This window comes from Pinus tabuliformis, chromosome 1_1 (assembly GCF_031772625.1).
Source record: "Pinus tabuliformis cultivar Carrire ecotype Pingquan chromosome 1_1, CPIR1, whole genome shotgun sequence".
NCBI classification, from domain to species: Eukaryota; Viridiplantae; Streptophyta; class Pinopsida; order Pinales; family Pinaceae; genus Pinus; species Pinus tabuliformis.
Window position 1 is genome coordinate 935885782 of NC_142297.1, and position 12542 is coordinate 935898323.

The following is a 12542-nucleotide window of genomic DNA, read 5'->3' on the forward strand; positions in this document are numbered from 1 at the left end:
TCCTCGTTATTCCTTGCATTTGAATACCTGCAAGAGAGATCAAAAGACAAAAACAAGAGAGATCATAGCATATGTATTCCAATGTAAGTTATACAACAGATCAAGGAGTATTGTACTAAGAAAACTATCATAGACAAGCTTATGGGAAGTAAAACATGTTTTGTATTAATGATTAAATCAAAGAGGGAAGCATACAACCAGTGCCTTGATGTTGAAGGCCTCCTTCAGGATGGTTCCAAGTCCAAGCCAAACTTAACAATCTCTCCTTTCCTCTCTCACCAAAATGGCAGCATCTAAGCACAATCGAGCAGAAGAATGGCAACCAACAATGACCAACCCATTGAGGAAAGTGAAGAACGGATTTATAGTGAGGGAGAGGGAGTTAGAGATCCACCAAAGGGGGAAGAAGGTCCTTATCCCAAAGGTAATATCCCTAAAGGTAGGATCAAGGGCTCTAAATGGGAGTACTCGACCATATCTTCATCCAAAAACTACCAGCTCGTCGTTCTCGAGGCTTCTAGTAAGAGAAGCTTCTGCTCCATTTTTGGAGAAACTGCCTAAAGAGGACTAGCGCAGATTTTCCTATCAAAATTCGTGCTACCAGTGCTAGTCACTAGTTAGACAAAAGGTTACCAACACGGATTTTCCTACTAAAAGTAGCATTGGTCTTACAAATTAGGGATTTTCACAAGTTTTTTCTAGAATTGCTTCAAGACATTAGTTCTCCATCTCTTCAAGGATGTATTGAGCATATAATTCATGGTGAATGAGTTTACACAGATTTTGTCGCTTTACGACATTTGTGATGAAAGTGGCACAAAGGATGACATTTTAGGTATAGAGTTGGGAATGTGACAAAATACTATGTAACAATGGTCATCTAGACTTCCTTCTAGCAACTTACTTTCCTTGCTTAAAGATGAAAAATACTTCAACCAACTTCACAGTTGCACATATTAGTCATCATACCATCATTCTACTAAACTGTGGATTCCACACAAGGTGGAATGTAGACTATCTACGAGACACATGCTTCTTGTAAGTAGAGGTGAAATTTTTGACAAAGATTCCAATGGAGGATCTTGATGATCTTCATTCTGAAAATGCTTCTTTCTAATGACGATGATGTGTGACAACCTCTTACCTTCCTATATTTCTAGATGTCTTACTTCAATCATTTAATTTGTTACTTCAGTTATCCTTATATGCTTCAAATGAAGATGCCTTGAGCTACTTCCTTTCTATCATGTACTATGAATGTTTCATATAGACTTCTACTTCGGTTACCCTTCCATGTCTCTAAGATGATGTCATCTCCATATCAGATATAATGCGTCCTATCATACTATCATGATAACTATCTTATAAACTGAAAATAACTAAGTGTAGGAGGTTATCTCAGTCATAATAAAGGTCTTTCACTTCCTCCTTCTTTGTTTTATTATTTTCTGGTTCTTCTACTTCTTTGGTGACATGGGCTTCATTTCTTTCCTTTCTCTTCTTTTTGTCCTTTTTGAGTTTAGTAAAATTCCTCTTGAAGTGTCTATCTCCATTATGGGCTCTAAATAGGAGTACTCGACCATATCTTCATCCAACAACTACCAGCTCGTCGTTCTCGAGGCTTCTAGTAAGAGAAGCTTCTTGTCTATTTTTGAAGAAACTTCCTGAAGAGGACCAGCGCAGATTTTCCTATCAAAAGTCATGCTACCAGTGCTACTCACTAGTTAGACAAAAGGTTACCAACACGGATTTGCCTACTAAAAGTAGCGTTGGTCTTACAAATTAGGGTTTTTCACAAGTTTTTTCCGGAATTGCTTCAAGACATTAGTTCTCCATCTCTTCAAGGATGTATTGAGCATATAATTCATGGTGAATGAGTTTACACAGCTTTTGTCGCTTTACGACATTTATGATGAAAGTGGCACAAAGGACGACATTTTAGGTATAGAGTTGGGAATGTGACAAAATACTATGTAGCAATGGTCATCTAGACTTCCTTCTAGCAACTTCCTTTCCTTGCTTAAAGATGAAAAATACTTCAACCAACTTCACAGTTGCACATATTAGTCATCATACCATCATTCTACTAAATTGTGGATTCCACACAAGGTGGAATGTAGACTATCTACGAGACACGTGCTTCTTCTAATTAGAGGTGAAATTTTTGACAAAGATTCCAATGGAGGATCTTGATAATCCTCATTCTGAAAATGCTTCTTTCTAATGATGATGATGTGTGACAACCTCTTATCTTCCTATATTGCTAGATGACTTACTTCAATCATTTAATTTGTTACTTCAATTATCCTTATATGCTTCAAATGAAGATGCCATGAGCTACTTCCTTTCTATCATGTACTATGAATGTTTCATATAGACTTCTACTTCGGTTACCCTTCCATGCCTCTAAGATGATGTCATATCCATATCAGATATAATGCATCCTATCATACTTGTAATGCTTTCTATCATGATAACTATCTTATAAACTGAAAAGAACTAAGTGTAGGAGGTTATCTCAGTCATAATAAAGGTCTTTCACTTCCTCCTTCTTTGCTTTATTCTTTTCTGGTTCTTCTACTTCTTCGGTGACATGGGCTTCATTTCTTTCCTTTCTCTTCTTGTTGTCCTTTTTGAGTTTAGGAAAATTCCTCTTGAAGTGTCCATATCCATTACACTCATAGTGTATAACCTTAGATATATAGTTAAATATATATTAGACATGCATGGAATTCAAATTTTTAGACTGGAGTGGAGGAAAAGGCACATTGTGATTATCAATTGTATACTAGTTGAGTGTGCAAGTTGGTTAATTAAGCAAATGATCAATTCTTTGAAATTTCACAAGGAAATAGGGAATTCCCTATTATTTAGGAGCTCAATTTATCTTGAATTGTGCAAGGAAATAAGAGCTTGACAAGGGTTTGAATTGGCTAAGTCTTGGCCGAAGCAAGACAGTCAGCAAGAGAATAGGTTTACAATGAAAGGTGTGCTTTAGATCTGAAGTGAGTCATTGTAATAGTTTCTCAATCTCATATAATTAATGAAAAGTAGTGGAGGGATTTTTCCTAGTTGGGTTCCCCATAAATCATTGTTGTTCTTATGGTTTTAATGGTTGTGTGTAATTGCATGTGTTCGTAAATTGCATTTTCCTTTCCGCATAATAGTAGAGTAAGTTTATAATCTCTTGTTTTCTGTTTGAATACATCAGTAGTAACAAATCTATATTAATTTCTAAAAAGATGCTTCCTTGATGATGATTGCTTAATGATCTTCTTCAAGGATGTTTGAGATGTGATCCTTTCTTCTATGTGAGGGGGGTCACTTTGATTCCTTTGATGATGATGAAGTGCTCCTTCTTTCTTCCTTGGATGTAGAATGTAGAATTTGGAGACTTCTCAAGATTCTCCAAATGTGTTAAGTCCTTCTTTGAATGGAGGTAGGGTCTTTAAGGTATTCATTATTCCTTCCAAGAGTTGTGATGATGTGATCGTTGTGATGCGATGGATCATCCTTCTTGATGCCTTATGCCTGATCCTTTTGTATCCTTCTTAAATTTGATGATCTTCAAACTGCCTCTCCTTGTTGTTGTCACCTTAGCTCTGATACGATGTTGATAAATCAAGGGCAACTAGATTATGGTGATTTCTCTTACTTGGATAAATGCTTGTGAAGTTCTTTTACTTAACCTAATATACTTGTTATTAACTTATTCTTTCACTTTATTATTGTTATGTTCTTATCATCAAACAACTACCAAAATATGAAGATCAAAGAGACTAGAGAACACAAAATATAGGCTCCTAGAAAGGGCCAAAACCTCTCCTTTTGAGAGGAAATCCCACAAGAATTCTTCTCTTCTTATAGAATCTTCAAATGGAAAATTCCAAGACCTAAGACCCTTGTCAAAGATCTCTCCAAGACCAATTCAAACTTCTCCTTGATGAACTTGCTTGTCACAAATTCAACCCAATTCAAACATGCCTCATAGCAGCTGCAACTTCTCCTTCAACGAAAATTTTAGACCTGTAATTTTATCTACAATTTCAGCCTCCCTAACCTGCAATTTTCAGCTTCCTGCAATTACTGCAACTTCATATGTGTGATAGAGTTTAGGGCAATTTTGACCTTCTCTCTCCTTCACTTAGGGGACTTCCTCCTCTTTGGTAACTCGAATTCCTTTCTTGATTCCTTTGCTTCCAAATTTTAGCTTCTCTTGACGCATTTGCAATGAGGTCTAGCTGCAACAATAATGATGCCTTATTTTTGCACGTGTGAGAGACGAAGTCCCAAAACAGTCCTTAAAATACTTTGATTTTTATCTCCTTTTGTTTCCTCCTTCTTCATTGGTTATACCTGTCTTTCTTGTGCTATGTCAAACTTGGAAGGATGCTCCTTGAAGAGGTTGAGTTCTTCTTTATATATAGGTTTCTTATGGAGGTCAAATACCCCTTCTTCTAGACTGACTTTGCTTAGGCCAACTTGTCTTGGAGGGAGTCTTATGACACTTTTTGAATTACAAAAATTCTTTTGACTTCTTACAAGATGCCTAATGGGGTCTTTCATATATAACAATGACTCAATTGAATTCTTGACTCTATGACAAACCCTAGAAGCACTCAATGGGTGCTTGACCTACAAATAAATTGACCTTGAGCATGAAATTCATGCTACAAAAATAAGAATAATATTTTTTCTTTCTTTTTACAATGTACAAAAATCAAAAGTACATTTCATATTTATGAAGATCGAACCTAGTTACATACTTCAACACATTTTTCCCCATCAATAGAGTACTACCATATTATGGTGAAGAATGTTGATTTGTTAACCCAAAAAAAAATTATTACCATAGTATTATGAAAGTACTAATAGGTGAGGACATTATTGTTATTTCTTTTGACAAATGTGATATTTTATGAAGATATCTCTATGTGTGTTAATATGATAGAATTTATGGAAATAAGATGTACAAGGATTATAATAAATTATATATAAAATATTTATTAGGGATGCATGGTAAATCATATTATCTGGCAATATAAATATTAATATAGTTAATTTTATGTTGAAAATAGCAACAAGAAATGCTATAAATAGCAGTTTGGGTACCAGTGCTCGATTGAGAAACAGGGAATGAAAAATGGAAGTGCTAAAAATAGAATTGCCATTTTTAGCAGTTCAGGATGGATTCCTATTTTATTCAGTCCTTGGACTAAAAATAGGAAGTAAAATTTGAATTTGAACTTAACAGTTGTTTGAAAATAAATTAATTAATTCACTATGAGTTAATTAGTTGTGAAAAATCAAACATGAAGTCTATGTGACGACATGAAACAATTTATCTATTAATTGAGGAATTTATCCATCAGTTAAAGAGATGAGGATGAGTTCTAATTTGAGTAGTAATTAGTTGGCTCAATTAACTGAGTCAAGTCCAGTTATAATTGATTTAAACAGATTGTTTAAATTAAGTAATTTCAGTTAGTTAATGTATGCTTGCATATAACTGCTGCACTTCAGATAACTAAAGATTCTCTCATGAATAACTCATGCATGTCAGTTCAGACAGAGACCCAATTAAGATCAGAGAAGGGACGGTGTATTATTAGTTGGATGAATATTTTTCCTATAAAGGAAGCTCATCCATGATGAGGATTTATCTTCTTCAGAAGTGCGTAGTTGGATCAGAGGTTAGTGAGTGTGTGAAGAGGCTAGTTCACACAAGTGGATGCACTAGACCCCAATCAAAATTGCACAAAGAAATAGGAGGCTCAGAGGGCAGACCAGAGGTTAGATAGAGGCCTTTGACTGTCTATGAGCAGCAGAGGTATTGCAGAGAGAGCAGGATAGCTTTTGAGCTTATTTTTTTTGTAATACTAGCTATATTTCCACTTGTATGATAATACAGAGATGGGGTTTTAGGCTGGTGCTTTCCCATAGTTATTTCTTCTGTGTTATGTGTGATTGATTCCTTCTTATTAGTTATATGTGTTCTTATTGATGTTGCTCAAATTTATTAAGCTTCCGCTAAATTGGTTGTAGAAGTAGATCAAGTATTTTCACCTATGGCGTTCTATATTTTGAGACTCGAATATGCCCTTGATGACAATTCGAATTATATAGCCTGGAAGGATCGCATGGAAGCAGTACTAGAGGATAATGGTCTAAAGGACTTCATTGATCAAGAAGTCCTCAAGCCGACTTGTGTTGCTGAATTGGCTGAATGGAAGAAATGTGTGGCTAGAGCAAGGAGAATCCTTCTGGAGGGAGTTCGTGATCACATAGTCTCGAGTCTCCATGGGAAGGAGACACTCTTTTCAATGTGGAAAACATTGAAAGATCTATATCAAAATAGCAGTGATCAGAGGAAGTTGGCATTGAAAGACAAGCTTCGAAATATCAAGTGTGAAAAGGGTGACATGATCTCTATGTATCTGAACAAGCTCACCTCATGCAGGGATGAGCTTGGAAGTGTAAGGATTGTGACAGTTGATGATGACATGGTGAGTCTTTCACTCCTCGGTCTTCCTAAGAGCTGGCATAGCTACCAGGACTCGGTTAATGGAAGAGAGAAACTACCAGATTGGGAATGACTTTGGTCAGATTTGATGCAGGAGGAGATAAGAAGAAGCACCAGAGATGGTTCTTCATCCATGGAGGATGAAGAAAATTGTGCCTTAGCGAGTAAGGCGAAGAAGGGGAAGGAGAAGGTTTCTCTTTCTGAATCTAGTTCTTCCCATGGTGAGAAGAAGTTTGAAAAATCGAAAGTGTGATGCTTTTGTTGTCATGAGGTGGGCCATTTTGCTACAAATTGTCCACAGAGGAAATCCAAGAAGGGATCCGAGGAAGGATTAGAAGGTGAGGCACTTGCTTCATAGTTCATGTTGGATTTCACACTCTTCGCATGCGTGGTTTCATCCATGGTGGGAAGTGGATGGTTTCTTGATAGTGGAGCTTCTTTCCACATGACTGTTGGGTAGCGTAGGCCCCACGTAACAGTTTTGGGGCTCAAAGCCCGACGGTTTGGGTAAAGAGTATGGTAAAGACTCCACAAAATGTGTGTTGCATGAATTGTAAGAAGTCAATTCAAAGGGTTTTCCGCTTGAAATAATGTAAAATAATAATAAGTAAGTCGGCTTGCCCATGGTTCACAGACCATGGAAATGTATAAATAGAGCAAGGCTCTATGGTTAGAAAGTAGTTTTTGAATGCATTTTTGAATCTCGCATGTAATGGGTGTGTGAAGAAGGAAGTCTTGAAGAGTCTGTAAGTCTGATTCAAGGGTGTTGGTAGATAGAAAGAGGCTCTGCAGCTGTGTGCGTAGAGGCCTGGTAGAGTCTGCAGTTATGTGCGCAGACCCCTGCAACTGAGTGCGCAGGGTGGATCTGGTTGTATTGAGAAGGAATTGAATAAAGATAAGTTGATTCTGAAATACTGTATTGCTCCTGAAATCTTATGGACCTGGTTAATTTCTGGTTGATATATTTGTGGATCTGTGCGCTTATGCTTGTGTTGTGAATTTATGCAAATCTATAATGTTTCTGTGTGAGCGAACTGGTTATCCCTATTAAATGTTTGCTTAAAGACCGTAAACTGTAGATTTGATCTATAACAGCTCATTAATAATAAGTATTAAGGATTTATCTTATTTCGGATCTACGCAAAGGCAAAGTAGCGTAAGGCCACAGAAGGGCGCACGAACCCTCCAGACCACATCAAGACATCCCAAGGGTGTGGAAACCTGGTTCTAGCACCCTCCCTTCCTACCTTGGGTGAGACCTCAGTCTGCGCTCCGCGGACTGTTGCCAAAAGGGCCAGTAGCTGCGGGATTTGTTTGGCTAAATAACTCTTCCAAACCTGGGTCAGGCCCATATAAGCCAACAAATGGTTCCATTGCCAAGACCAGGATCTGCCTAAGGGATGTTTGATGTCGGAATGCTGGAACCCTACAAAGAAAGAGCTTGAAGATTGGTTGGATCAGAAGCTTCACGAGTTTGTGGTTTAGGAAAACAGGAACCCGCGGGTATCAGAGGAAAGGTGGTTGGATCATTATATATACACAGAGATCCACGATATCTTCTTTGCGTCATTCTCAACAAAGTTGTACGAGTGGATCGCGAGGTTAGCTGACAGTGTGGGAAGGTGCAGACTAGATCAACCTATTGTGTGGACTCCAAAATTGGTGCGCGGGCTAGAAGCGTCTGAAGACAAAATTGCACGCGCAGTAGATCACTGGTTGGATCGGATAATAGGAGGGTTTGTCACTGATTTCATGATAGACACAACTGTGAGTTATAGTGAAGCAGAAAGGTGCTTTCTCCAGGGACCGCGGGGTAATTATATCAAATCGTTGAATACTTGGATTAAGATGTTGTTGTGTGAAAAACAGATTATGCACGTTTATTGATGTATGGCATAACGCGGAGCGGAAGAGGCTACCGGGGAACCGAAGGACTAGAAAACAACCCTCTAATGTCTATCTCGCGAGAAAGCAAGGAAGAACTCACGAGGTTCTCATCGAGAAGCGTTGTTCGGTTGATTGGGTAGCACATCCCACTGATACCACCACCATCCACACCACCACCTGCTTCGCCGACATCAAACCCATCTTCACTTACTGCACCGTCGCCACCGAGGGTTGGGATGGCAGGGGCGATCAAGTTGCCAGTACTTAGTGGCATAGGAAATGAGGAACCAGAGCAGTTCTGGTTCATGGTAAAGGCTGTGTGGGAAGCCCAAGGAGTGATAGATGAGAACATCAAGAAGGCTTCCCTGGTTAGCACGCTACAGGACTGAGCGCTGACATGGTATATAAAGTACTCGAGCGATCACCTGAATGCGGGAATAGCAGCAATCCAGGATGTATTGAATAAGTAATTTAGTCGGCCTAAATCAGAAACACAGTCGATGATTAGATTCAAGGAAATCGCGATGCTACCTGGTGAAACCCCGTGGGATTTGGATCAGAGATTGAAAAGCACAATCCGCGAGGCTAACATGACATTGACGGATGCGCAGCACTACATGTGGTTTGTGGTGTCTTTGACACCACATCTGAGGACGGCACTCTCACAGTAAAAGATCTCAACCCAAGCCGAAGTGCTAGAGATAGCAATGAGGTTGCACGAAACTCCAATACAGGATCCAGGATTGGGAGTTCAGCAAATCCACGCACAAATACAAAACCTATGTTTAGAGATGTGAAGTTTGAAACAAGGGCATGCGCCTCGGTCAGAAGTACACAAAGAGGTGTGGTGTATCAAATTTAAGGACTAGGGCCACGATAAGGATCACAGCCCGGTCTTTGCGAACTATGTGACAACGGGGGGACCAATACCATTGCAACCAGAGGAACTAGCAGGGCCAGGTGCGGGTGCTGCACTCTAGTGTGCAATCTGTCAAGTGGGCAGAAAGCATGCCATGAACAACTATCATCTATTGCAGAACCTTCGATAACCCCCCCCCAGCAGCTATTTTGTAACTTTTGTAGGACGGTGGGCCATGATGAAATAAATTGCTGAAGTTATAAGTTGTTGATGGATCGAACACCCGCATACAGGATGCAGATGGAGGTGAACGAGCAGGATCCCGCCGCAGCAATAGCACGGGGAGGATTCCAAGGATGCGGACGGGGCCGAGGGGGCATGGGACTCGGACGCGGTCAGGGACAATTAATCTGCTATAATTGTGGAGGACCGGGGCACTATGTGCATGATTACACGAACCTGACCTAAGCTTGTTGCCTGTACTATTACCAATTTGACCACGAAGCAGTCGATTTCCCCACGCTCATTGCTTAAATGTGGGAGAAAGGGGTGCTTCCGGCTAACCCCACTCAAAACATTCAAATGATGAAGGCTGAACTGCGCGAAGGAGACCCTAACGTGAATATGATGCTTAGGAGTGGTGCAACTACAGGAGAAGATAAGGGGAAGCAACCGGAGGGGGATGCCTGGGTTCGTAAGGCCCCTATAAAACAACCTGAATTTGATTTGGAGCGCATGAAGGAAACATTTATGCAAGCTAAGAAGAGCTTCATGGAAGCTTCTACTTCGAGCAGTAAGGATCAACCGGAATCAGACACGTTTATGCAAACTACCTTCTTGGAAACATGCATGAAGCTACTACGAGATACTAAAGCGGTGAACGGATTTCAAGAGTTTATAACTCGGTGCACAGAATCGGCAGAACCTCGAATGGTCCAGAAACTAGGCGGGAAATGCGATTAATTTCCCAGATTGGGGACTATGAGATGGATCAGGTCATTATGGACTTGGGGTCAGATGCAAATGTCCTACCTAAACAAACCTGGGGCACATGGGTGGGCCCGCACTACAATGGTCTCCTATCCAATTACCTATGGTGAACCAACAGAAGATCTTGCCTATGGGAAGACTGCAAGGAGTTACAGTAGACATCGACGGTGCGAGCACTCAAACCGATTTTGAGGTCATAGAAATCGTGGATGACAGTAACCCATATCTTGCATTGTTGGGGGTAGACTGGGCAACGGATATGAATGGAGTGATCAACCTAAAGAAATGAAAAATGATATTCGAAAAGAAATCTCTCTGGGTGGTGGTTCCGTTGGACCCAGCCAAAGGAGTGCGCTATACGGAGCTAGTGCACGAAGAGGATAGTGACGATGAACTAGACTATATCTACCAAATCATAGAACAAGATCAGGACCGGGTAAATCTGACAGTGGACAGAAGAATCTCATGGGACCATGACAGTTCTTGCACATCGAACTCAGATGAAGAAATTGAGCAATGGCAGAACCGATTGCATGAGGTAACGACACTAAATTGCAATAGGATGGTTAGATCACTAAGACGTGTCACGGTAGAGGCGAAGGAGTGGCCAGCTGATGCGGATGCCACAAAGGCGGAGGAGCCAGTCGACCGATGCGAAACGACGAATCAGAAACAAAAGCCATAGGATGCCCCCACGGAGGCACTGCGTGCAACAATTGCTCGCAAAGGGAAGATAGGCCTGAAGATTCGGCAAAAGTGGCAAGGATGTCAGAAGCAGGTGCACATATGGGTTGGCGAACTAGACGGGGCAAGCATCCCTCGCTAGTGTAGGCTGTAGGTGTATGATATGAAGAGCCCTCACCTACAATCCGATTCGCCAGCGGCCCACGACAAAGTTAGGAGGGGAACAAGGGGAAGCACGCACGGTGTCCGCCCGATAAAACGGCCCACTGGGAAGTTGCGGATATCACGGGGTCGCTGAGCCTACACTGGAAAGGAGGTGAAGATGAGGTTGTTAACAATAGGACAGGAGGGAGCTCAGAATAAGCAGGGTAGAAGCAGGCCTCGCAAAACCAAAGAACCACGAGCATGGCTAAGAAAGAAAGGTGTGCTAGAGGAAACCCGTAGGATGAAAATTAGTGACGTCTACAAAGGTCGCACGAGTCTGTCAGGTCTAGTCGGGTTTCCCGCAGAACCAGAACAAACTGCACCCTGCTATCATGGTTGCGCCCGCACCTACGGGAGGATACACCCCACACAACAGCATTTGAAGAGATAGCGGCTACAAAGGAACTTGGAAGGTACTTGCAGCCCAGGCTAGTAGGAAAGTTGAGATATCGTACTGGAGGTACGACAACCTGACTAGTCATGGAAATCATAGTCTCAGCGCTCCCCGCAGTTGAAAGAGGGCGTGGGACTATAAACAAGCCTGCGGAAGGTCAACGTGAAAAAAAGGACCCGTACAGGACCAGTCGGATAGCACAACCACAGCTACGTCAAAAGGGTTGCGCTGCCACGTGGGGAAGGTGGCAGGTGACCGTTAACACCACTATTCTTGACAAGAAGTTTTGGCTACAGCAGAGAGGAGCAGGCGGCAGGTCATTAAGACAGAAGTTCCGAGATAGATCCGAAAATATTTGCCGACTTGAAGCAATTAATGACCGAGAAATGGAGGGAAGGAATATATTCAAATCTGCGTGCTTCTATAACACCCTCTGGCCAACATTAGAAGAGGTGAGATCTGAACCAGTGACGACCAGCAAACACCCTGCCACCAAAAGCCCCATGAGCTCCATGGCAAGAACCCGAGCCCGGTTCGCGGAAGAACTGCATCCTACCCAGGAAGAACCAGATGAAGGAATGGCGGGCCCAAAGGTTCCAAGGTCCCCATGCACACTGCGACCCTAGAAAAACAAGCAGACGATGGGGCCAGTTAGGGTGTCACCAAGATTCAACAAAAGGTCAGCAGTTGAAAAGGGTAAGGCCGTCACCACCGAACCCGTCGAGGACGACAACGATTTGCAAGACTTGATCGCCCAGATTGAAGCTCAGGATGAGGACGAAGAAGATGTGTTCCAAATACCTCCATTACCCCCCTATATCTCCCCATGGAACGACACAGTGAAGATACCGAAGGACCTGGATGCTGCAAAGAATACGCTATAGACCCTACTCCTCTCGAATGAGATAAGGTTTGAGGGTTTGTTGTTGGGCCGAGTACCAAGTATCAAGTTCGAAGATTGGGATCTAGCGGATAGCGACAAGTTCCCCTAATTGGAAGCA